The 26,744-nt window shown below is 43.5% G+C and overlaps 1 long non-coding RNA gene across 1 annotated transcript in view; it reads right to left on the minus strand.

Annotated features, from left to right (window-relative positions):
• LOC141573464 (uncharacterized) overlaps positions 1 to 26,433 on the minus strand; it is a 74,930-nt gene extending 48,497 nt beyond the window's left edge. The window contains exons 1-2 of the long non-coding RNA XR_012499223.1: positions 16,318 to 26,433; positions 10,862 to 10,992 (exon numbers count right to left, since the gene is read on the minus strand). This is a non-coding gene — a long non-coding RNA (uncharacterized LOC141573464). The remainder of the gene's footprint in view (positions 1 to 10,861; positions 10,993 to 16,317) is intronic.
• Between the last annotated feature and the right edge of the window lie 311 nt (positions 26,434 to 26,744).

Raw genomic sequence — 26,744 nt, forward strand, 5'->3', positions numbered from 1 at the left:
AGAACAGAGATTGGGAAACTTTTTCTGAAAAAGGCTGGACCATCTTGTCTGTTCCCGCCTCAGCTCTGCTATTGTATTTTGAAAGCAGCCACAGACAAAATAAAAACAAATGGGCATGGCTGTGTTCTAAGAAAACCTGATTTACAAAAGGAGGCAGGAAGCAGAATTTGGCCAGCAGCTGTGATCTGCCACCTCTGGAGTGGATGTGAAGGAACAGCGATGGTGATTGAAAGAAAACCAGCCACCGTGGTGTCATAGAAACCTGGAGAAGGTGCTTTAAGATGGAAAGAGGAGTCGATCAGGTCAGACTGAGTAAAAAGAAGCCTGAGCACGAACGCCTTCCAGCTGCAAGCGTCTTTGTGGTCTGCTGAATGCGCTATTGTTTTCCACAGTACTCCGGGGCTGTAGCTCTTTCTGCCTGCAGTGTCTTCCACCAAAAATATCTGTTTGATGAATTCCCACTTATTCTTTTTGGTTTTCAATAATACCTTGACCCTAGAAGCTTTCTGCAGTAGACAAAATAACAGCCACCCCAAAATCTCTACATCCTGAGCCACGGAACCTGCAGGTATGTTCCCTGTTACCTTGTGGGTATGACTGAATTAAGGATCTTGTGATGGGGAAATTATCCTGGGCTACCTCAGTCCAATGGCCGAATTGTGTTCCTCAGGTCCCGTATATCGAAATCCTAACCCCAAGGACCTCAGAAAATGATCTTATTTGGAAATAGGGTAATTGAAGAGGCTAAGATGAGGTCATACTGAAATATAGTGGCCCTTTAACCAGATATAAGTGGCGCCCTTATAAAAGGCCAACAGACCACCAGAAACCAGGCAAAACTCCTGGCACAGACGCTCCCTCACAGCCCTCAGAAGAAACCAACCCTGCCAACACCCTGACCCCACACTTCTAGCCTCCAGGATTGTAAGACAATAAATTTCTGTTGTTTGTAGCTTTGCACTCTGTTACTGTGACCCCAGCAAATGAATACGGGCTCTTAAAGGTGAAAGAGGGAGGCAGGACAGGAGGGGAGAGTGACGCAGAGGTAGAAGAATGGTCAGAACTTTGAAGGTGAAGGAAAGGGACCGTGTGCCAAGGAAGGAGGGCAGCGTCTAGACACTGGGAGCCTCCAGAAAGCAACGCAGCCCTACCTGCACTTTGATTTTAGCCCAGTGAGACCTGAGTTGGACTTCTGATCTATACACCATCATGATAGTAAATCTGTGTGCTTTTAAGTCCCTAATGGTAGTAACTTATTACAGCAGCCACGGCAAACTAATACACTTCCCAGGGTTTAAGTCCTTCACGTCCACTCCCTGCACAAGGCCAGCTCCTGTCACTCTGGCTGGACAGGAATATCTTAAAGGCAAGGGTCAGGTTTTACTCGTATTCTGATCTCCCAGGCAGAGCAGTTACTCCGTAAATAAACGTAGGTTAACGTATGTTGATGAATGTGTCTTTCAGCATTTTCACCGCTAAGCTACTCGCGTTTTAGTTTTCTGGACTAGAAGCTCATTTTGTTTACATTTCTTAATCAACTTTATTACATTTGATTGGACTACTCTAAACTGTCCTAAGCTCTTCTGAAATTCAGAACAAAAACAGAAGAAGACTTTGAAGACCTGGGAAGAAACAGGACCCATCGGGAAAGTGTCCCTGGCAGAAGGTTGTGATGTGAAGTCACTTGACCTAATTTGCTGCAAATCACTCCTGAGTATATCGCAGTGGGCAGATCTGAAGGGACAATTTCACAGGAGTTGAGCTGAGCTGATCCTTAGCCATCTGCAAATCCATTTAGTCTTAATGGTGAAATAATAATAAATTTCGTTATGATTTATTGAAAACTTCTTCTAATGATTCTAGATATGTTTATGGAGTCATTTTTTTTTAATGTTGGAACTGCAAGTCCAGCTCTCCATGGCCCTGTGCTAAATAAATATCGCTAAGTATGAATGAGATTCTACTAAATGCTGAATTAATTATGGATTCTCCAGGATGTCCTTGATTGCAAGCTCCGCAGCAGCCTTGCCACGGAGTTAAAATGTATTACAATCTGTCTCTGCAACAGAAGAATCCCTCATTTCGGACAATGGAGAAGCAGCTGATAGTTACAATTAAGTCAAATCCAACCAGATGGAAACCTCAGTTGTAACAAGTGCTGAACAGCGCCTTTGTGCGACTGTAACTCAAACGTTTTTTAAAGTTATCACGTGTGCTGCATCTTTACACTTTATCTCATTTAATCCTCCCCTCAGTGTATGAGGTAGCTTTTCTTATCACTAATGTGTAGATGAGGAAACCAAAGACGGGCAAGTGGAAAAGACTTAAGCAAGGTCATGTAGAAATTTAACAGTAGATCTGAAACCTGTATAAACCTCTGACTAGAGCACCATTTGCCTCTAATGCAGTGGAAGAGCACAAACTCCAAGAGGAATAGAGAACTCATTCTCCGACTCCAAAATGATCGCAGTTTATCAAAAGCATTGGCTCTTGCTTTTCAGATTTGAAGGGGACACTGGATACATAATCTCCCACGTCTTGGCACATGAGCTGCCTCACCAAAGAGGAACCTGGCACTTAGCATAGGTTAGTGAAGGAAGGAACCGGAACCAGAATCCAGGTTTCCATCACCTCCCTTGGCTCTCCTCAGCAGCACACACAGAGGGAACGGTTTGCAAAGAATTACATCAACTGTATCACCCAGCGCCAAACAGTGAAGAAACCACAGCAGCAAAGTTGCTTAGAGCCGGCTGGGGTGCATGCAGGGAGGATTCTTGCAAGTGGCAGGCTCAGAAGCAAGCAACCAACCAACGAAATGGAAGCACAGCCTTAGAAGCAGAGGCTGGCGTGTGCTTAATGAATCATCGGTAAATATCATACAGGACTAGACATGTAAGCAAGTTTGGCCATAACACAATGTCACAAGGGGAATGGCAGGAATTGGAAGGCATGAAAATATATCTGTACGAGCAACTCTTTCTGCATGGAATGTATTTTCCCAGCTTTCCCCAACCTTCTGGCTACTGAAATATCATTCACGTCCAAACCAAAGGCCACTTTCTTCATGAGCCTCTATTACCTTCCCATGGCAGAAAGGTCTTCTCCAGTCTCACTTTATTTGCTCCAACAGCAGAGCATGCATTTTGGTCTCACTCAACTTATATCAGTGAGTTGAGCAGGTGTTCTCTCTCTGAAGGATTCTTGAGGGCAGAGATTCTGTGTGATTCACACCCTCTGATCACCTGCAAAGTCAGAAGGAGGTAGGACATGAGATGACCCCGGAGGCAGTGGGAAGGAGACGTCTCTGAAGACACGATGGAGCGGAAGGGGTATTCATAAAATCTTTAATCAACTGGCCAAACTGAGGAAAGAAGAGAGATGTTGGGACCAAGTGAGAAGCTGAAAAACAGCAGATCTTGTTTCAGCTGCCCGGAGGCTCAAAGGCTTACCCAATTTTTGAGCAGAAGGGCAGGCCAAGGAAGACTGACCTGGATAAGCTGGGTGGCTGGTGAGGCCACGTGACCCAGGATCGAAACACAGAAGATGAACATTTGGTGGGATTTCTTGGATGTTTCTGAGACATTTAGCTCAGGTAGAGCAGGAGCAAGACAAATATTTAAGTGATGCAGAAGGATGTGATCGCTCTGAATCCCTGTGGAGCCCAGCTGGTTGGGACAGATTCAGGAAGGATTCTTGGAAATAGCAGGCTCAGAAGCAGGCAACCAATCAAAGAAATGGAAGCACAGCCTCAGAAGTAGAGGTCTTCAGAATGGGCTCCAGGACATTCAGTGCACAGATGTCCTCAGCTCCTTCCTGCCATTGTCCACCAGAGCTCCCCGCAGACGCAGGCACTGCTGTCCACCTTTGCCTCCATTTCTGATGCTTCTTCCTCTCCAGTCATCTGACACCTGCTGAGCACACTTCTGCTCAGTGCCTTTCTGATCGTGGTTCCATTGCCTGGGATGCCCCCAGCAGGTGTCCACCTGGCTTGCTCCCTCGCTTCCTCCATGTTTTTCCTCAAAAACTCCTTTATCAGCAAGGTCTTCCCAAATATTAAAATGAAAAAAGCAAATCATCTCTCTGTTCACCCTCTCTCTCCATCTCTCCGACCCTGCTTTACTTCTCAGCACAGTCATTTTCATCATCTGACTCCCTACATATTTACTAATTTATTAATTTATTTCTGTCTCTCACCCGGAAGCATGTAAGTTTCCTGGGGGCAAGGACCCGTCCATCTTGAGCTCTGATGTATCCAAATGCGTATGGCAATGTTTGGGTCGCTGTAGGCACTAAATGAACATACACTTAATGAAGAAACCAGAATGCTACACTACTTTTAGCTACAAAAAGAAACCTTTTGTCCATCACTCTACAGAAAATCATGCTGCCTGGCTCCACCTACGTCCCTATCTCTAACACCAGCTTGAATCTAGATGAGATTAACTGCTGATTTGAATCCAATGCATGTTCAAGGGCTGACATTTCAAACCTTCAGCTACTCCAAAAGCCCCAATTCTAACTGAATTATAGATTTTGCCTCTCCTTCTGTATTAAGTCCCAGCATATGCTGCCGCTGAGCCCACCCAAGTTATCACAAGATGTGGGTCTGATGCTCAATATCTCTTTCCCGAAAGATCTGAAAGAGTGTAGCAGAAAGCACCGGTTGGAAGCCTCGCACAGCATTCCTGCAACCATTCCAGCTCATTTTGAACAGAAGCTGATACAGACTGACTACCTTTATGTGGTAGCAATTTATCATGCTTAGAGTCTCTTTTTTGAACATCAATCTTATAAATTTACCAGGAGACATCATAGTGTAAATATATTATTCATAAACTAGAGTGAATCCCCACTCACCAGTATAACGATTTTGACAATAAAGCATAACATGTAAATGGGTTTTTCTTCTTTGTAAATTTTTTTTCTTATTTGGAGACTCGACAAAATACATCTTTAAGCAGGACAAAGAGCAGCAGAAAGGATTCTCTGAGCAAGAGCATCGAAGAGGAACCTGGATTAAATGCACAAACACAAGGGAACACTGTTGAACTGAGATAATTTTTTCTTTTCAGGGTTGCTAAACCGTTTAAAAATCCTCATCGTTTCTTTTAGTTGTACCAAAAGCTAGTTATTCTAAGCCACTGGGCATTCTGGGTAAATACTACATGCCTAATAATTCTCAAATGGCTGGAAGATAAGGCCACTGATTATAAAAAGCAGCCAAAAAGTGGTATCTTAACATAGGTATCGTATATGTAGAGTGAAAAAAAAAAAAGCATGATTCCTATAGTTAGAACTGAGTTCATCATTTCTCAAGTTACTATTAGCAACGATCTTAAATTTACTTTCTCTCACGTGCAAAGGGAGAATCATACTATACTTTACCCTATATCACAAGATATATAGGAGTTAAGTAAATTAATGCACATGGCCATGTTTAATGACAAGGTATAATACAAATATGACAGATCATTAACACATTTTGATGCAAGACTATACCAAATTAATGCAGAAACTTTAATCATAACATATGTTGGGAAACAACAAAAGAGCAACTGAAAATGTTACAATGAACGAGCTTACTTCTATTAGAGACAAGGGGAAAATGTGGTTGAACCTGGGATAGAAATCTCTAATTTGCATGTTTGGTTTAATTTTATAAGTCACACTGGAATTTAGTAGCCATCACACAATTCAGATCAATAACTTACACAGCACGCAGAGTTCATATGCAAGCCAAAATATCAGGTTGAAGTAATCTGACACTCCACGTGGGGTAATACTGACGTGTAACTCAGAAATGACCTGCGTCTATAGACTGCAGTTGGTGACCTCCGGGTTCAGGAACTATTCTTTGTTATTGAAAGGAACTGATTTTAAGAAGCTTTTGGGTTGATGAGATGATCTTTCTCTTGGTAGGCCTTGGTATTTCCAAGAAGCATGAAATAAGTACAAGTAAATATAGCCCCTCTGCTTTGTTGTCTGCTTTCTGTCAGTTCTATTAAATAATGCTCTCAGGAAAGATTATGAGTCTATGAAAATACAGAAGTAATTAAAGAAACTGTCTATACATTTTCCAATGTGCTGATGGAAAGAGTTCAGAGAACTGAATTGTTGAATCTGTTACTATTCTCGTGAACTTGGACCAATGATTTGATCTCTCAGAGATGGGGTTTCTTCAGCTGTAGAGTGGGCTGGCAAAGTTAAATTTTACTTCAGTGTGCTATTTAAAGACGCTATGACATTCTACAGAAACAGTTCTGAACACTGAAGAACATCATATGCGTTGTACTACTAGTAATGGTCAGTGTTGTTATAAACAAGAAGCAAGGAAGACATAGTCATTTACAGTCTCTGGGCCTGAGACACACCCTCAGCAGAAGCGGAAATGAATTTGCGCCTGGCTGATTCTCAGGACGGCTGCAAAGCTCAAATGACACCATGTGTCTGAAGGTGCTTTGCAAACTGTACTGAGTTTGACAGAGTGGTTAACATGCCGATATCTCCTCATAGGCACTGTCTTAAGATGTTGAATTTTTCAGATCTTTTAGAGGCAGAAGCGTCTGATCACACAGCTAGGTTTTCTCTCCTTTCATTACATATTTACTCATCATCCCTCTGGATAATTAACTGAAAGCAAAACAGGCAGGAGGTAGACCAGAAGTAAATGTTGCAGTTAGACGCACAGTACGATTTGGAGGTGTGGAGAAGAAAACAGAAGGAAGTTAACAGACTAGGTGCCACCGAGTTTGCACGAGATCATAAATAAATACTGGCACCAGAATTCAAGCCCAGATCTGTCTCCTGAGAATCTGTACTTTGGAAAACATTAAGGCTCACCGTATCACATCACCTCATTTTACAAGTCCAAGAAATCAAAGATCAGAGAGAGAAACTGACTTGCCCAAGGTCACACAGCTATCAGTGGCAGAGACTAAAACCCCGGAATCCCAACCACATCTCCTACTTCCAGTCAGTGCACCTTCCTCCATAACCCTGCGATCAGGGTCTAACAGTGGCTAGTGCAGCATTTCAGCTGAAGGGCACAGAAGGAGACGACAGGGCACAATCCCTGCTTGCCGCCCTCCGGTGACTCCCAATCTAGGAGCCTCCACTTGAAAATGTGCCTCATGTGTGCAACCCAGGATGATCTCTTGTGACCATCCCTCTTTTTCAGATCACTTTTACACATTTTCGGTACGGGGGGCTGGACGGAGTGAAGGCAAAGGGGAGATGACTGAGTAAGTCTGAGTTGGAACCTGGTTATTTGTGATTTTTTAAAAATTCACAATTCACAACAGGTGATTCTAACACACACTATGAGGGATAATAATCACAAATGTGATTCTTTTTTACAAATATTCATACTGTTTTTTACTTAATATGAGTTAGTCTTATATCCTTAGTTAAGACCCTGGACTAGGACTAGAGATTGTTTTTAAGTGGATCAGAAAAAGTTACACAGTTTTTTTAAGCCATATGCCAAGAATCACACCTAGGGTGTGATCTAGGACACCCCCTGAGTCCTGACCAGACCTCACCCCACCTTCTCCCCAGGGCCCTCCCACTCTCCCACTCAAGCCCTAGTCTCCCATTTCTCAGAGAAGAGTGGCCCAGGTATTTAAAAGTATTTGGTCTTGTGTGCCCATAATGTGCATTTCCCTCACCAGTCTAGGGGCAGCCCCCGATTTTTTTTTCTTAACCCAAGATGCAAAGAGAGAGTCTGTCAAGGCTGAACCCACCCCCACTCATTTAATTTACAGTGAAAATTACAACCAACAAAGAGAACAGCTGTTCTGTGTCTTTTGACAAATACTTTTTATCCCTGTAGAAGAATTATGTGGCGAATCAAATTTTAGCCAGACTATTTCTCATGAAGAATCAGAAAGAGAGGAGGTAAGTGTGAAAGCTTAGCATCAAATTGCATTAAGTAGGCCAGCCTGGCACACCAGGCAAGAAGAATCCTTGGGTTGTGTCCAGGACAGTGCCGGGATGGGCACAGCCAGGGGACAAAATTCCTCGAGAAATTCCTTGACAGTGTTCACATGGCAGCTCCAGCCTGCTATGCGGTAGTGCTCAGTGAAGACCAGTTGGTTGTTGGAATAAAAAAAACTACGTCTTAGGCATTGGCCCTTCATGCTTTAAACCCATCTGTACCACTTAATCTACACCATCTTACACACTGCTCCCTTATCGACTTCTCCCACCATCAGTCAGTCAGTCCAGGCTGCTGTGACAAAGTACCACAGACTGACAGACAGAAATTTCTCACAGTTCCGGAGGCTGGAAGTCAGGATGCTAGCCTGGCTGGGTCTGATGAGAGCTCTCTTCTTGGTTTGCACACGGCTCTGTCTTCACATGGCGGGGGGGGGGGGGGAGGTGAGTAAGTGCTCTCGTTTGTTTTCTTATAAGGACACTAATGTCACCAGCAGGGCCCCCCTTCAAGACCTAATTACCCACCAGGGGCTTAGGGTTTTGGCACCGGACTCCGGGAGGGCGCAAGCAAGCATTCCACTGCCTCCTTCTCCCTTTCTCTTTCTCCACAATTCCAGTCAGGGGCTTTGCTGCCTCCTTTGGCCAACAACTAATTTTGGATTAAACATCTCCATTTAGACTATGACATCCCCTCCACACTGATATTCAACCTCTGGCTTTGCCTAAGGCTCAATGAGACCAAGAAGTCAGACTTGGGGGATCAGGCAGCCTGGCCTTGCAGTAGCTGTGTCATAAATGTTTGTTAAACAAAAGAACGCCAGGGTCAGTTCATTGTGTTTCACTTTGGATGAGAAGAGCTGAAATCCTTAAATAAAATACATCTGGAATTATTTTGCTAGTAGATAACAGACTACCGTTTATTTCCAGAGATCCGTCTAAAGGAAATACGACACGGCTATGTTATTCACAAAGAAACAAGACGCAGATAGATTAGATACAGATGAAGAGGTGGGCAGGTGTATACACATATTATATATATTGCTTTCAGACAAAACAGTTCTACAAACTTCTGAGGTGTATGACCATATAAATGAATCAAACATGTCTCATCAAAGCATCTGAAGGATCTATAATTTCTAAAATACAAAACATCTCCGAAGCTCTACTATTGACTTCATGGATCGCCTCAATGATTATCTTCTAATCCAGTGCAAGAGGCTGGTTAGTGTTTCAGCGTGAAATGTAATTTCCAATTAACCTGGGTCTCACACCTGAGGACCTTGCTGGGAGTCAGTAGGTTGAATACATGAATAATAAGTGTATGAGGACTATGTTCTTGTTGGCCTTTTAGGTAGGCTGTGAAACCCCTTCAGCGGACATTTTCCCACTTTGGGACTGGGAAGGGGCAGATGCCTCTGCACGGGAGGGAAAAGCACTCTGATGAAGCAGCCATCAGTGCACGTACAGAACGTCTGAAAAGGAAACTAACATGAATTCCTCATTTGCCGTGTGACAAGTGCGTCACACCCACCATCTCTTTCTGGTTCACATCAACCACTGAGTAGGCAGCACAGCCCCTCTTCTATAGATGAGGGAGATGGGCTGATCGTGAGGAAATTACCTACCACTTAGGTTACAGCAGTGGAATGGCTAATCTTGGGCTTGAATCAACCCATCTGTCTGATTCCAAGGCTCATGCTCTTCAACTCCATGCTGACTCTTATTGTCTGTTCTCTGCCTACCCTCCCCCCAACCCCGCCCACAGATTACGTAGGACAGCAGAGCTTCCTAGACCAGAATGACCTGTTTTCCAGGAAGCCTCCCCACAGGGGAAAGTCAGAGCTCTTTCTCACACTCCTTATCTTGTTAACCCAAGAATGGAGAAGCTGAAGTGGTGGGTCAGGATCCCCGTTCATTCTCACCCCTCTCTAGGCAGCAAGCAGTCAGCATTGACACTATGATTAGTTGGAGAGGATAACTGTATTTAAGAACCCGGGTGTGACCCCCGTCAGGGCGATCAAAGGCAGCCTTTGTGATTTAATGCTGTTCCAAAATAGTCAAGGGAGTGGCCCCTAATTAAGGAGTGAAACTCTAAGCACCCAAGAAAGAACCAACCAACAATCATGAGACCTTTGAGGTTAACACAGCAGTTTTCCTGCCTGACCTCATTTTCAGAAAAGAAATCACCGTTTGTTAAGGCTTCCCGTGTTTCCAGCACCATGAGGGGCACTTCATACCTGCTGTCTCAGGGACGAACAGAATAGCAGGTCGATGTCAGTGCCCTGTCTCACCGCCCATGATGCTGAGGCCAGGGAGCAGGGCGATGTGCCTGCTCCTCCTCGCCACTCGCTGCCCAGCATCAGCCTCGTGCCAGCTGCCCAGAGCTGCCGACTCTCATCCGTCCCTTCCTCAACTTGTTTCTAATTCTAGAACCGACCGGATGAAAGCACGCCAGTTCCCAAAAGCGAAAAACTGAGCTTACGTCTCACAAGTCTGTTTTGTTTCAACATGATTGGAATTATCCTAAAACTGAGAAACTACCTAGGAACAGTTGGGCATATTTCAGAGACAAGGTTCCAGTGTGGAAATCAAACGTGAATGGCTGTCGTGAATCTGGGAAGCGATGCACAATCTGGAAAAAAACTGCTTCCTTTCTAAGAGATCCAGGCCAAACATGAAGGCAGGAGAGGGGAAGGGAGTTAGCTACTCAAAACAGACACAATGTGTAAGATGCAAAAGCACGCACTACACCTGGAGGCTGTTAGGAACAAGGCGAGGGGGAAGGGATTGTAGTCCTCGGCTGATTTTAGGGACGCAAGGAACCATCCCACATTCCCCCGTAACGTCCTTCCAGCCTCACAGTCACAGGTGCAGGACAGGGATCCAGTGAGGAGAACACACGTGTGTGGTCAAAAACAAGACTGACCTCGAGTGAGCCGGGTCAAGGTGCCAGTCTGCAATCTACCAGTTGGGTGGACGTCTGTGAAGGAAGCAGCCTCCTTCAGTCCTCACTCAGCATCAGCCCCACACTGCCTCTTCCATGAGGTTGTCATGACACTGAGACACAAACCAAAGAGGATACACAATCACTAATCATCCAAATGAAGGCAAAGTAGGTTTTTTTCCCCAAGGAGTTCACCAAGCTCTGCAATGAAAGCTCTGATTTTTAAAAGACTTGAACAATTGATGGCACAAACACACACAATAGAACAAGGTCAAGAAAGCTTAGGAGAAACCAAGAAAGTTTTTTGTGTATTTTTTTTTTTTGAGAAAACTATTCTGGCCTAAGAATAAAGGATTTAAGTTTTGCAATAAGATAAACAAAAATGAAGAACGGCTGGGTTGGCTTGGGCAGGGGACATAGTGTCAGAAGTGACTATGTAAAAGCAGAATGAGTCAGAGTCAGCGCTGGCCCTTTGTCACTAAAACCGTTAAAGAAAACTAGACGTTTACCAGTCAGAAATGGTGCCAGGGGATTCCCACATTGTGTGAGATGTTAAGGCAGGTAACTTGAACTTGTCCTCTCATAGTAAGAGTTGATGAAAGGCCCCAAAGTAAGGCAGGATCCATGTCAAAAAGTTTAGGGAAAAAAAAAACAACTCAAGTTTACGTTAAATATATAGTTGGATTAATAACATTCTTCACGATACTGAGACATGGTCACTGGAGGAGGATGTGGTACAACGCAGGGCAGAAAAAAAAAAAAAGCAAGATATGCCATCATTAACTGGTTGTGGGATCCTGGGCAAGTCATTTCACCTAATTAGGATTTGGTCTCCTCATCTCTGGGAAGAGAGGGTTGGATTCTTCAGGGTAATCTTTAAAGTCACTCTGGCTCTCACAGTCTAGAATTCTTCTATTGCACAAAGGAGAGTTGGCCAGAAAACAGAACCTTTCCTTTGAAAGAAGAATTGTCTGTGTATTGAAGAAAGATAACCTTAAAATTGGAGCAACAAAGAGGTTATCAAATCTGTCTTTGTAAACAAAGAATTGGGCATGGGGGAAAATAAAACCAAGCTAAAAAGAGAGTCATTTATAGCTTTATTACCACACAGCAGAAGCAGATCGTGGTAACTTTCGTTCCTTTTGATGCTGTCTTCAAAATGACAAAACCCCAGATTACAGAGTGCTTTATACCCACACCTTCTTAAAAATATTACAAGATTCCTTTCTTAACCATTGTCTTTTCATTTAAGACTCTGACCTCCCTACCTATGTTCGCCCCAAAGTTTGATTTCTCCTCTCTGGGCTGCTCATTCCTTCTTTCCAAAATGCTCTTTTATAAAAGTCTGAGTCCTGCTTTGTATCTTAACACGTTTGCCAGTACATTTCTGCTCTTCCATGAGATGGACACTCCTTTCCAGGCACATCCGAAACTCTAGTTTCCTTCTTTCACACAGCCTTTGAGGGAAAAGTCCATGACAGTCCGAGGACTCATTGTCCAGATCAGGGGACGGCCACTCTGGGAAGTGATGACTCCTTCCCCCCTCCCCCAGCCCTAGACACGCACTGCCCTTTAGCTTCTAGAAATCAGGTGACTTCTCCTGACATGAGTTTACTTTCGGACAGGTAACCCAGTGCAAAGTTTGGACAGGACACAGAATAGCTAAGCAAGGAGTAAAGGTCTACCACTGAATTCCTTAGTGGTGGTACGGGAGCATCAAAGGTAGAGGGGATGACAAAGGAAAGAAAGCTCACTTCTGCTAGATACTACTATGTGCCAAGCATTGTGTGAAGCACCTTAAAGTCATTATTCTATATTCTAGTCGCTCTGAAGTCATTATTCCATTGAATCAGCATAACCCAGCAACTATCGTATGTGAACATGGCGTTCGGAACTTTAAAGTCTTTATCCGCTGACTCATCACAATGCCCATTTCAAATCAACAACAACAAAAAAAACGGCACCATGGAAGCCATTTCACTATTTACCATATGCTGATAACTGGCTACAGGAAGACTTAAATTCGAATCTTTCAACCTCATGTCCAGGGTCCTTTTCTTCTATCTGAGCTCCCTCCAAATTAGAGCATTAAAAGGCAGGCAAGCTGCCGGCAGAGCTGGAGTGAAGAAGGGGGCAAGTGGTTAGGGGCTGGGGCCGGGGTGAAGGTCCCCATGCACATGGCCCAGGGGCTGCAGACGGGGGGTGCACCAGGCTTTCTTATCAGTGCATCCAGAAAAGGGCCAGGGGGAAGGGGGAGGCGTGGAGCCTGGAAGCCAGCAGTGGAGGCACATCAAAAAAGGAGCGAGGCTCTGTCTTTGCTATGGTACATGAGCTCAATGGGTAGGCAATGTACTCAGAGTCAAGATGTGGAAAGATCACCCCGGCAGTGGTATTTGCCCTGGAACATCCCTTCCCTCCTGCCCAAGCCAGAGTGGCGGGGCAGAGCGGCTGTGTGTGGTGTCGCCACTCCAGCGAGCAGCACCTGCTTCATTCTCTGTGCCTAATGAGACGGCAGAGGGAAGCGCAACACTCGGCCGTAAACAGTAATCAACCCCGATCCATCAGGAGGCAAATTACGCGTTTGTGTGCACTGGAAGGGCTCAAAGCGCACTCCTGAGGGTGGTGGTGTGAAACATGCTCGGCCCAGCGGACATAAGAACATCCCAAGAACTAAGTTCACACCAGAAAAAAAAAAAAAACCCTGATATTTTTGTGACCTAAACATACCCCAGGCACTTTAAATACAATATGGTTAATCTACCTCCGTGACCGGCATGTGTGGCAGTTGACCAAATCCATTTTATAGTAGAGAGAAGCTCTGATGGGGTTGCTGCCACACACAACTCTAGGGGGCGCTGTTTTCTTTGTGGTCTATGTGAACGGCATCCCCTGAGGTTGGGGCAGTGAACAGCCAGCAGAGCTGTGCCTGGTGGCCCAGCTCAAAAAGGTCAAGTCACTCGCTCTAGATCATAAATACATTCAGGAATTGGCGCTCCTGTAATCTGAACCCAAGTCTTCCAGACTTCAAGGTCCATAAATGTGTTCTTCTCTAAGATATCAGAAATTCATTTTGAAATGGCAGAAAGGAAGGTGGGGGTTGGGTGGAGGTCTACTTTTCGTAGCTGCTTTTCCTTGGGGGTCTGTCTTCAGAGTTTTCAAGACGAAAGTGAGCATTCAGTCCAGGACTCCCAAGTGGGGATGCTGGCAAACAGTACATACAAGCCTATGAGTTTTAAGGAGGACTCACCCAGGCATTTCAGTGGGGTATCGGCCCTTTGTGTTTGGAATTGCTCAGCTCTGAGTTCAGGAGTCATTTCTGGTGATGGATCAGGGGGATGAGGGGACTTGGGAAAGATTTAGGAAAGCTTATGAATACTCATTTATAAACACTGATCAGACTTGGAGGAGGAGAGAGCTGCGAAGAGCCTTCTAAAGGATGTGTCTGGATCTGTATCCTGCATGGAAGTAGGAAAAGTAATTCAAGTGATGCTAGAGACTGGAAGGCCCCCGTGCTCTGTGCCGGAAGGCAGCGCAGCACAGCTGTGGGCATGCGCTGTGCAGGGTGCTGGGGGAAGTGCGGCGCTGAGACCGCCCTCCCAGGAGTTAACGACTTAGCATAGAGTATGGAGGTGAACTCCAGGAGGGGACATTAGGAAAAGTGGCATGAGGAGGTGGCATCGGTACTGAGCTTTCATTCAGTATCCTCAGTCCCTGAGGTTACAATGGTAAACAGGTAGGGGAAAGCTCTCCTTCCAGTGTGGAAGCCGCAGGGTCCTTACAAGTGGAAGAGCACGTCCAAAGAGAGAGAACAGAGAAATGGCAGCATGAGAAGAAACTTGCCCCAACGTGGCGGGCTTTCAATATGGAGGAGGATGACCACCAGTCAAGGAAAGTGGGCGTGGGCGGCCTCTGGAAGCTGAAAGAGGCAAGGAACCAGACTCCCCTAGGGCCTCCAGGAGGAACACAGCCCTACTCCAACCTTAATTTTAGTCCATTTCAGACTTCTGACCCACAGGACGGTTAGATAATGAATTTGCATTGTTTTAAGCCATTAGGCTTACGGAAATGTACTATAGCAGCAGGAGAAATCTAATACACACTGCACTTAATGCTGGCTGTCATTGCCATTAGTATTGGATAAAGCTCCAAAATAAAGAAGGTAGGGGAGAAGAAAGGAGACAGAAAAGAGAGAAATTAATTCTTGTTGGGAGTGAGAGATTCCTATTGAGAAGTGATGAAAAAGTGTAGGGTGTATTTGGAAAGCAGCCAATGATGGCCTGTGCCTTGATCAGGCCATACCTGAAGCAGGAATTATAGAGATGGAAAAGTGAAAGGCCTTCAGTGCCAAGCTAAAGTATGTATTCAGTGGAATGATATTCCAGGTACTCTGTGCCCATCATGGTTTCCATCTTTCCACCATCCCATCCTTCCCCTTTGGAAAATAATCTTGAATAATTTTTGTGTTTTCAAAGAAAGCATAGGAAATCAAGAATAGAATTTCTGGAGAGAGAGTTCTGAGGAAGTCTGGTATCAGGAATGGGGACCATTCAAGTCTACATAAAGGTGTGTGAGGTCCTTCTCAGGTTACAACAGAACAATGGCTTCCCTTATGGGGAAGGTGGACTCTGGATAAAAGATGTAAAGTGTCCCTGTAGCTCGCCGGCAAGAACTGACTATCACTTCTCTCGTCAATGTCATCTGTGGAATGGGTCCGCTTTTCTTGCAGACTGCTAAGACGATCAAAGGAGGTGACAGGAGTGAAAGAACTTTGTGAGCAGGAAAAGCACAATACATCGGCCATCAGCCTTCATCAGTCCCCAGGCTGCCGACAGCACCGAAAGGGAACGTGTCAGTCTACCCTGAGAGTTCAGGGCTGTCTGGTTTCAGGTTTGATCACACACACACACACACACACACACACACATCTCTGTCAGAATCCTTCCCTTCATTTTGCGCTCTCCTAATTTTTTCTATTCCCCTTCTAATCAGCTGAACCCTTTGATCACTATTTTGCCTCCTTGTTAAACAGATCCCTGAAGTGTACTTATTTGCAAACTGGTTTTACAACCCAAATTGCTCCTGCATAATGTACAAGCCTGTCAACGAAAGCTGCTGGGAGTGGCGATAATATTCACCAAAGAACTTATCAACAGAGGCAAGGCTGTTCTTTGAAAGCAGGAAGTTTTCCTGGAATATATATTCATCTTGGATTTTATTCCTATTTCATGACAGAGAAGTAGCACCAAAGTGTTTAAAGGTGATTAATTTCACTGGTTACACACTAATAATAATTTCATAATTAATCCACAAGATAACTGTCCCTAAAATTATCTGTTCCCAGTAAGTTCCAAGGTTGTGATTTTTATTGAGTTCCTCTTCCCTTTATAGGACCTCATATTGAGGTTTGAGTTGGCTCTTCGTAGACAATAAAAACCCACCTTGCTTCCATCTTGAAACTGCTTCTGCCACATGTAAACGAAGGGCTTTCCTTTCAAACTCTGCCTCCTCTCTTTCCCAGTCTGGAGCCCTGGGCAGATGGCATGTTGACCCACTCCCAGCAGGACCAAGCAGATGGACTGTCAGAGAGGGAAAGAGAGAAAGCCAAAAGCTAGCACAGAACCTGCCCATGTGGGCGGGACACACATTGGAAAACTAACCTGTTGCAGAGATGAATTCTGGAAGCACATCCCGGCAGGGGAATGGCTGCCCCCAGAGGATGTGGGCACACAGGGGAGTTTAATGACATCCCGGGCATCTGCACCTGACACTGGACTTCTGAGATGGATGGAGCTCAGCACTGAGCATCCGAACAGAAGGAGTCTGTCCCGGCACGGTCAACCATTTGCAGGAGTTGTCCGGTTTTCCTCTGTTCTCACCCTCTGGGCACATCCTCCTGCTCTCCTTCAGATAAATACTGCTCTCTTCTCTACCAAAAGTTGGGGATTTGCAGATACAAACTACTACATATAAAACAGATAAACAACAAGGTCCTACCGTAGAGGACAGGGAACTATATTCAATATCTTGTAGTGACCTATAATGAAAAGGAATGTGTGTGTGTGAAAGTGAATCACCATGCTGTGTATCAGAGACTAACACAACTTGTACATCAACTATACTTCCATTAAAAATTTTTTTTTAATTTAAATAAAGTTGCCCTGAGAAGATGAACTTTATCAGTTATACCTTTAATTTAAACACAATGTGAAATCTCAGAAGATCTTCAGTGATCACGAATTTTCGTATTCTCATTTTATGAGGCTCCAGAGAGCCTTGGTGGTCAGCTGCAGAGAGGAGGACCTTGACACACAGAGACAGCCCCGAGAAGCAGTCGCTGAATTAACTCTTTCTGGGGCTTGGTTTCCTAAACCTCGGCTCACCATTTGAAAGGTAAGGCTTTGCATGCCAGAGTGGGAAAACTGGGGGACAGAAGTACGAAGCCTTCCAAGGTCTCCCTAAAACAACCCCCATCACCACCAAAGGCAATTTCCATGCAGTTAATTCAGTCATTACAAATGGAGTGAGTCACTAGGAAGGTTTCAAAACTGCATGAGAAAGCCCAGAACCGGTGTGATTTCTCTGCATTCAGGATCTTTGAGGAAGTCCGGAGAGGGCTCTTTTGCCAAGCTGGGATGTGGTTTGCATCCCAGGTCTGTCTTTCATCTGTCATTCAGGACTCAGTCACGGTGGCGTGGGCCCAGCTGGGGGAGAGCAAAAGGCCTGGGGCTCAGCGTCCTGGCTTGAGAGAGACATTCAGTGACTCCAAGAAAATCTTACCAGGCATTTGCTCCTGCTTTCCTTCTCCTTTCGGAAGAACCCGGCTAGCCTCAGTCCCCAGCTGCAGCTCTAATCTGCCCTGTCCCCAATAAAGGCACAGAATTTGCAAAGGTGAAGTGGTTAAATAAACAAACCCATCACCCACTTTACCACCGCATCTCGCACCCTTGCATGTGCTGTTTTCTCTACCAGGAAATCCTTCCCAACACATTTCCCATCCACTCTGCCTGGCAAACATCCATCATGCACTGAAGCCTTTCCTGCCTCGATTGCCCAGGATGACTTTGGAAGCCTCCTTTCCCACCTCCCACAGTGTGCGTGGCATCGCCTCTCTGTACTGGCGCTGATCTGAGAGTTCCTTTCACACGGGAGCCTCACCTTACGCACCACAGTAACGAATTACTACACTAATAATCATTATTACTAATGTGAAGAAGTCAAAAAAGGAAGAAGAGAGGAGGAATCAATGAAAGAAATTCATCAATGAGGATGTCACTGGTCCTGGAAGGTGGCAGAACTGGAGTACAAGGAGAAGAGGACAGAGAGGGGCCACCAGACCGTGTCAGAGGCAGAACAGTGGTGCCCAGGCTGATTCCTTGTCATCCTCATGGTACATGGTGACCAATGGGACAGGAATGCCCTCAACAGTCTGGTTTCAAGATGCCTGCTCTTTGGAGGAGAAGTGCACTTTTGCCTTAGCCTAGGGAAAGACGAGACTGACTTGAAGTTACTGACGTGGACCCAGAGTACAAGGGAGAGTTTAGTTGTCCAGCCTGGCATTGTGCCATCGGCCCGTCTAAATCCTCGGTACATCTGGGCTGTGGACATGAGAGTTCTGTCCTCCCACAGAGGAGGTGGGAAGTAGAAGATGGAAGGAACGTTTCTAAAGTACTTTGGGGTAAGGATCCTTCACCTAGAATCACAGAGAAGGGGGGAAATCTAGGCCTGCCTGCCCCCAAACTGTGCCAGAAAAGAGGCCTCATCTCCTCCAGGTCTCCCCAGGAGTCAGCGTGTCACTTCTTCTTGGAAACCTCCTCTGCAGTTAGAATGTGTGAGCCCTAACCCCACCCGGTGCTCCTTACCTCCATCGCAGGATTACCTCTACGCCGGTTCTCTCTTGGGGTGGTTTGGAAAGCATCTTTGCTTAAATGTCCCCCCGGGGGACAATGGGAGACGACTTTCCCTGGTCGGTGCAAGCAGCAGGGAATCTCTGCACACTGTTTGTGGTTTCTAAGCACATTCACACCTTTTATCTCATTCGAGTGTCGCAACAACCCAGTGAGAACTCTCAACTCAAACGTGGCTCTTGTCCAAAATCAAAGAGCTAATAAGACAAGGAAGCCTGGCTGCAACTCCCCAGGTGTCCACTCCAGTGCCTTGGCATGGTTGAAACCCCCTCTTGGAAGCAGTCTAATCTGTATGGGCGACCTGCTCGAAAGGATACATTCTGTCCCAGTTTGAATGATGGGGACATTTGGAGACACAGAGCTCTGCTCGAAAGATCTCTTCTAGTGCATCCTTTTCAGCCTGAAAAGTTGTGGGAACTGCTTGAGCTAAAATAGCCTTTTCTTTGAAAGCTAATCATCACTAGCCCTGTGAAAGGAGTTAATGTAATTAACTCCTCATTAACATACAAGTCAGATGCCTGCCACCCCACAACTAGTCAATAGCCAGAAATAAACAAGAACATAGCTGATGGCCTTTCCAAACCTCCAGGGCCAGGACGAGGCACCTCTACCCAAAACTTGTTGAAATACTTCAAGAACCTGATTTATACTCTTTTCTCTTTGTATGGAGGTATGTGCATATAGCCTATTTCCCAGGGATATGGAAGCATAGACACCTGTCAAGAATTTCTAGCAAAGCACTCCTGTTACAGAAGCCTTCAGGATAATGTAAGGCCCTAGAAGGCTGAAGTCAGGGCTCATCCTGAGCCCCATCTCATCCCTCAGGCCCACAGAGAAGTGACTTGCCCACGTTTATAAAGCAACTTAGTGGGGAAGCCAGGATGGGAGCGCCAAGTCCCACATTCCAAGTCTCCTGCTCTCTCTGCTCCACTGCGGTAACTTTCAGATGAACTCTCTGAAGTCAAAGCATTTTTAACTAAACATTTTTTTAATTTGTTGAAGTATAATTGATTTACAATGTTTCAGGTGTACAGCAAAATGATTCAGTTTTATATATATATGTGTATATATATATATATTCTTTTTCAAATCTTTCTCATTATAGGTTATTACAAGGTATTGAATAAAACTAAAAATAGAATTACCATATGACCCAGCAACCCCACTCCTTAGCATATACCTGGAAAAGATGAAAACCCTAATTCAAGAAGATACGTATACCTCAGTGTTCATAGCAGCACTGTTTACGATAGCCAAGACATGGAAGCAACCTAAATGTCCATCAACAGATGAATGAGTAATTACGATGTGACACACACACACACACACACATAGTAATATTACTCAGCCATAAAAAGAATGAAATAATGCCATGAAACAATGTTGTTTGCAGCAACATGGATAGATCTAGTGATTATCATACTAAGTGAAGTAATTCAGAAAAAGACAAATATCATGTGACATCACTTATATGTGGAATCCAAAAAAAATGAGACAAATGAACTTATTTACAAAACAGAAACAGACTCACAGATATAGAAAACAAACTTATGGTTACCAAAGGGAAAAGAGGATGAATTAGGAATTGGGGATTAACAGATACTAACTACTATATATAAAATAGATAAACAAGGGCCTACTGTATGGCACAGGGAAATATATTCAGTATCTTGTAACTTAATAGATCTTAAATCAAGAATCTGTAGTTGAACTCTTTGTCCCTCTCAAAATCCTAACTCATGTCATGATTTGCTCTGGAACCAGGATGGTGGCAAGGCAGAACACGGGGTCAGAAATCTTATGAATTCTGGGGGAAAAAATCCTGAACTTCATTTATATTTATTTTAAAATATGAATGAAATGCAAATACAAGCCAGCGTCAAAGATCGCAACATCATTGAGCTAGAAGAGATCACAAGACGAAAAGAGATCTCCCCAGAAGTTTACAGACACGGAAATTAACAGGAAACCTACTGGAAAAATGGAACTCAAGACATTTCCTCATGTTGCTAGAGATGGACTGACCAGGAGGAGTAAGGGCAAAGCAGCAGGACTGGGGGAGGCCCAGCACGGCTGGACCGGAGCCAGTCACAGGGGGGAGTCCACTGATGGATACAGAGACCAGGCAGGGACCTCAGTACTGCTTTCTGTAAGTTTAGTTCTTTGAACCTTTCTATGCTCTTATCTGTTTACACCTTGTGATCTGTCAGACTCGGAGTTAGACAAGGCTTTTATGACTATCCTCATAGTTAAAAAAAAAAAAAAAAAAAAAAAAGAAGCTTTGAGAAAGAATGAGTTGTGTTGGAAAGAACACTCAGCTGAAAGCCTGGAGCCATGATTGCCAAATCATGCGGTTGGATCTGGCCTGGAGTTTGGACAATCACTAACTTCAAACCCTCACCTGCAAGGTCCCTACTCCAAGACTGTGAGTACATGGACCTGACAAGACTGGGGAGAAAGTAACAGCCATTTTTCCAGAGAAAATGAAGGTGCTGGTAGTTCAAACCTTGAGATGCAAGCATCCGTGAGACATTGAATAATAATTTTAAAAAGAACAAATCTGTCTGATTTGAAGTGGCATATAGCAGAAGGGTGGAATCTGGAGTCACGTGACCCTAGTTTCCATTCCACTTGAGGAAGCTCCGAGACGTTACTGAACCTCGCTCCTCCCACCTGCAGTCTGTGTGCTTTATCACAAGGATGGCTGAAGATTCTGACTGAAAATATTTTGTAAAATATTAGTGCATCATATAAGCGTAAGGGATTATTCCTAATTCCTTGCTGTTCAATTTTTGTTGCACCTCGTACGTACCATCTGCAGAAATGGTAGGCATCACAGGAAACATCTGGTCCTGTCATCAGCCTCCAAACTGTCTACTTTCTAGAGATCCTGGGAACATTTAGTGTAGACTAAAAGAGTTAATTCCCCCTTAGGTCCAGTTAATTTTGCCAGCTCCAGCTGCTCTATCCTGCATTTTGCTGTATTGATAACACATTGCTTTATATCGTGTAAATGTGCATGTTCTTTGCAAACTGGCAGGAATTAGAAGGCTGAAAAAATATCACTGCGGTGGCCCTGTCTCCCGGCAGCACATCCTATCAGGACTTCAGCTACTGACCTTTTTGCTTGTCTGGACAAACAAAAAGAAAATTATTGACTTGTTTTTCTTTAAATATTTACTTACCTCCCTATCAAGATAAATTACATCAATAAAAATATCAGGCACTCGTTTCTACAGTGCGTTTTGGAATTTCATCCTATACGCGGGGCTGTTTTACACACTGGACTCCAGCTGTTTAACGGTTTTTCTGCCATCAGAGAATGAAATTCGTATTTAAGATGCTATCTTCCATAGGCTCAATGCTGGAGAGTGAATCTACTTAAAATCACTATTGAAAGTCACTTCCCCGCCCGCCTTGTGGATTTCCCACAATTCTCCTGTTGAGACCGGGCTGGTTTCATTTACCTTCATTTTACACGCTCTAATAATTTTTAAATACATTTTCCTTCATATACATTATAGGACCCAGATGGACCTTATCAATAAGCTGGAGATAATGTAACAAGGGTTATTAGTCAATCGAGTCTGCTGGGGTCAGATAATTAATAAAAGGAAAGGTACTTGACAAAAGAATTTTTTTTTTTTAATTTTTAATGCCTTATGAATTAGTGAGTAGAATTTTCATGGGCAATTCAGCTTCCCACTGTTGGATCTGGCACAGAGGAGGGGAAGGAGCTCACCCAGGCTGTCTGAGGCAGCACAGGGAGCTGGAACAGACCTGGCCTGGGAATCAGCAGACCTAAGTTCTAAACCATGGCCTAGAGCGGACATCTGACTCCTCTGGCCCCCGCTTACCCATCGGCACTTCAGCAGGTATCAGCCATGACTAATGTCCCCCAGTGTCAAATTGCTCAATATCACAGACTAATAAATTCCACCCCGCTCTGCCGAAGAGAAGGGGGGGAGGGGAAGCTGAGATAGGGTTGCCAGTGTTTGTTTCCCCGAATGAAGCATCATTTAAATTCTAAAAACGTGGAACAATAAAAACAGTAGAAAAAAATAATTTTTAAACATAACTGGATTTATGGAAAAAAATTATTTTTTTTCTTACGTATTGAGGATTGATGAAAATTTCCTCACGCGTCAGAACCAAAATATAAAATCATGCTTGGAAACTCTTAGGCTGGAACATCTCCAGACACCATCAGAATGCTGTAATTCTTGGAAATCTCATACGAGCAGATCTGAAAGATCCCTTCTTGCTTTAAAATTCAACGGAACTTTATCATTTGAGATGCTGCAAAACCATTTTTTTTTTAATTGTGGAGTTTTTTAAAAAATGGATTTCCTTAACTGAATGTTCTGTTTATGGGAGGTTAATAACATCAGCTTTAAATGTGAAGGTCAGCTCATGTTTTTACCACTTTAGTCAAATGATTAACTCGATCGCAAAGGAACTGAAAGCCTCTAGTACATTTGTACTGGAAGTTCTCTGCTACCATGCCCCAAAGTTTTATTTCTCTTTCTAAAGTGTACTTAATGCAACTATATTAACTTATTTCAGTCTCTCTTTTTAATGCAATATTTGTGTAGATATACAATACAATATCAAACTGTGAAATTCCATGTATTTTCTACAAAGTCAAACGAGGAAATCACAAATGTTTGCTTTGTACTAATGTTCCATACTCCCACACTCTCCTCCGTAAAGTAAGGATAAAAGGGACTATTCTTCTGTTGCAGGACATGGCCTTGAGGCTCACCTGAGATAGTTCTCTGAAATACCTTTGTGCTCTAAAGAGTTTTAAATTATCTCCATTTTGTAAAAATTGCTTAAAATCATAGGTGATTCTGAAATCACTCATTAAACACATGCATGGTACTATAATGTTATTTTATAAATATTAACTAAATACATTTTAAAATAAATCATCAAAGGTTTGGGGAGGAAAAACATGGAGTTGAAATTTTTTTTTATCCCTAAGTATATAAAAACAACTTTGTTACCTGAGGGCAATGCCCTGAAGATCTAAGTTTGGAGAAGAATGGAGAACATTTCTAGAACAGCTGAATCAAATGAGGCAAAGTAAAATAGGATATAAATGAACCCCATTGTAGGCAAATGGGATAGAAAATTCATGCCATGTGGATTCACCAAATTACTCTGCTAGGAATCTGGAATGTTTCTTAATGCCTGCTTTAAGTGAGGCTATCCTAGAAAAATGATAGAGTCTAACAGAATAGGCTGAATTCTGTTTTCACTTTTCTTGGAAACGGTTAAGAAACCATTTTTTTTTTGTTTTACTTTTGGAAAAAAATGACCTAAGATCACACAATATTAGTATAGCAGAGCTGGGTTAGGAGCCATCTGGCAATCCCTGCTTCCAAATTGGAAGAGGACAGTGAGGTTCCTCTGAGCCTTCTCAAAGAGAGTCAAGCTCGTTTTACATTTCTGTGGCAGATGTGTGTGGTTTTTTGTTTTTTTTTTTTTTTTAATTTTTATAATGCACCAGGGATGGCACCTGACAAAGTTTACAGTAGTGAAGACGAAACAGCCCCTGCCCTCAGAGAGCGGGCAGATCATTACCATGAAGCGTGATGCTTTCCACGGTCAGGGAAATGCAGTGCCCTTTGAAGGCACATGTCAGGAGCGTCCAACCTAATCCAGAGGCATCAGAGAAGCCTGGTTGGAGGAAGTCACCTAAAATCAGACTTTTGGAAATTCTTAACTGGGAAAAAGATTGGTGGTAAGGTGTTCCAAGAAGCAGAGAAGAAAATACACAAAGGCAGAGCATCGGGGAAGTACAGATGCTCACCACCACTCAGATGCCCTAAGGAGAGAGGGAGAGCGAAGTCAGGGCTACGGAGCAAAGAGCCGTGTGGGGCACGTGTAGCAGGAATTAAAACTACTGCTCAGTAAACAAGGTATCTCCTACAGGTGTTCTTTGTTCTGGGGGTAAATAACGCACTCTGTCTCTGGAACAACTGATTTCTTTTCAGGAAGACATCCTGTTGGACATATTGCTTAAGCAAGGGGAGGAACAGTGGCTGTGGCTGATGTGAGAAAGGAAGCAGTCGAGCTTCCCTAGGAGGAATGGGCCTTCCAGCCCAGGTGAGTGCATAGAACTGGGTCCTGTTTTTCATCCACTCGGCCAACCTTTTAACTGGTGTATTTAGACCGTTCACATTTAAAGTAATTATTGATATGTTGGGGCATGTCTGCCCTTATTATTTGTTTTCTGTTTGGTTGTTCTATTTTGTTCATTCCTCTGCCCTCCTTTTCTTGCCTTCTTATGGGCTGTTAAATAGTTTAAATTTAATTTTGATTCATCGATCGTGTTTTTGAATCTACCACTTTGAACGGCATCCCAGTGGTTACTCGAGGTATTGCCGTGCACGTCCGTGTAACTTAGTCTCTGATACTGACATTTCATCCCACCAAGCAAGATGCAGACATCTTAGTTCCTTCCATACAGGTCCCTTTACTACCCACCTCACATTTAAGTTCATTATTTCCTCTACAGACACTGAGCACATCAGATAATTTTATAATTTGTGCTTCAACCATCAGACATAATTTTTAAAAACTGAGGCTCAAAAAGAAGCCTGTTAATATTGATCTCTAGTTTTACATGCTTCATTGTTTGTTCTCCTATAAGCAAGCCTCCTTACTTTCTTTCCTACTTAAATACCTTCTTTTCGCCTTGCTTTAAAGGTTGTTCTGCTCGCAACCAGTTCTCTTAGTTTTCCTTCATCTGAGAACGTCTGTATTTTCCCTTCATTCCTGAAGGATATTTTTGCTGCCTATAAAATCCAGAGTTGACAGTTCTTTTCTTTCAGCATTTGAAATATGTTGTCCTACTTCTTTCTGGCTTCTGTGGTTTCAGATGAGAAAACCACTGTGTTTAGTCTGTTCCTCTACATGTCATGCACTGTTTCTCTCCAGCCTTTTAACAACTCATTGCATCTGCCATGATCCTATTTCCAAATATAGTCACAGGCTGAGGTACTGGGGACTAGGACTTCGACATCTCAACTTGGAGGGGGTATAATTCAACCCACAACACTGGCAATGTCAGCTCCTTAAAGACTTCAAGATATTTAAAGGTTTTTTTTTAATCCAAATTTTGTCATTATTTCCAGTGGTATGGGGGATCTGAATACTATTTGATTGAAAATAAACATTGATTAGTGTTGGCTAACTCCTTCTTCATTCAATTATTCAATCAATTATTAATTTAGTCAAAAATTTGACCTCCTACACTGTGCCAGACAGTCATGATAAGAGAAAAATTCTATATAATACCACCATTCAAGAATTTATAGCCAATAATGGGAAGGGGGGAAAGGCATATATACACATATAGCCATAATGAAAGGTCAAGCAAGTTCAGATCCCTAAGAGTGGTCAAAGGATGTGCTTTAGTGATTTGTAGGAGGGAGATTATTTCCCTGTCAAAGTGAATCAAAGAACAGATGCATATCACTGTGTATAAAATAGATAAACAACAAGGACCTACTACTGTATAGCACAGGGAACTAGATTCAGTTTCTCATAGTAACATAATAGAAAAGAATCTGAAAAAAAAATATGTATCTGTATGTATAACTGAATCACTTTGCTGCACACCTGAAACTAACACTGTAAACCAACTACTCTTCAATAAAATTTTTTAAAAATTTAAGAAACAAAGTGAATCAAGAAAAGCTTTATGGAGGGAGCAGCACAGATCGACATCTAGAACAGTTGGATTTGAACACACACAGAGAAGTAGAAAAGGGAACTCCCAGGAAAAGGAAGAGATTGAACAACTGCAAAGAGATGGGCACAAGGAACAGAGGATTTGGTTTGCTGCTTTTTTCCCTGAATGCTGACTGTGCCACCCAACAAGTTTGAAACGTTTTGCAGAGCAGAGACAAGGTGTTAGCTTACCATCCACAATGAGCCAGACTTTAGAA

This window comes from Camelus bactrianus, chromosome 15, assembly GCF_048773025.1.
Source record: "Camelus bactrianus isolate YW-2024 breed Bactrian camel chromosome 15, ASM4877302v1, whole genome shotgun sequence".
Classification (NCBI taxonomy): Eukaryota; Metazoa; Chordata; class Mammalia; order Artiodactyla; family Camelidae; genus Camelus; species Camelus bactrianus.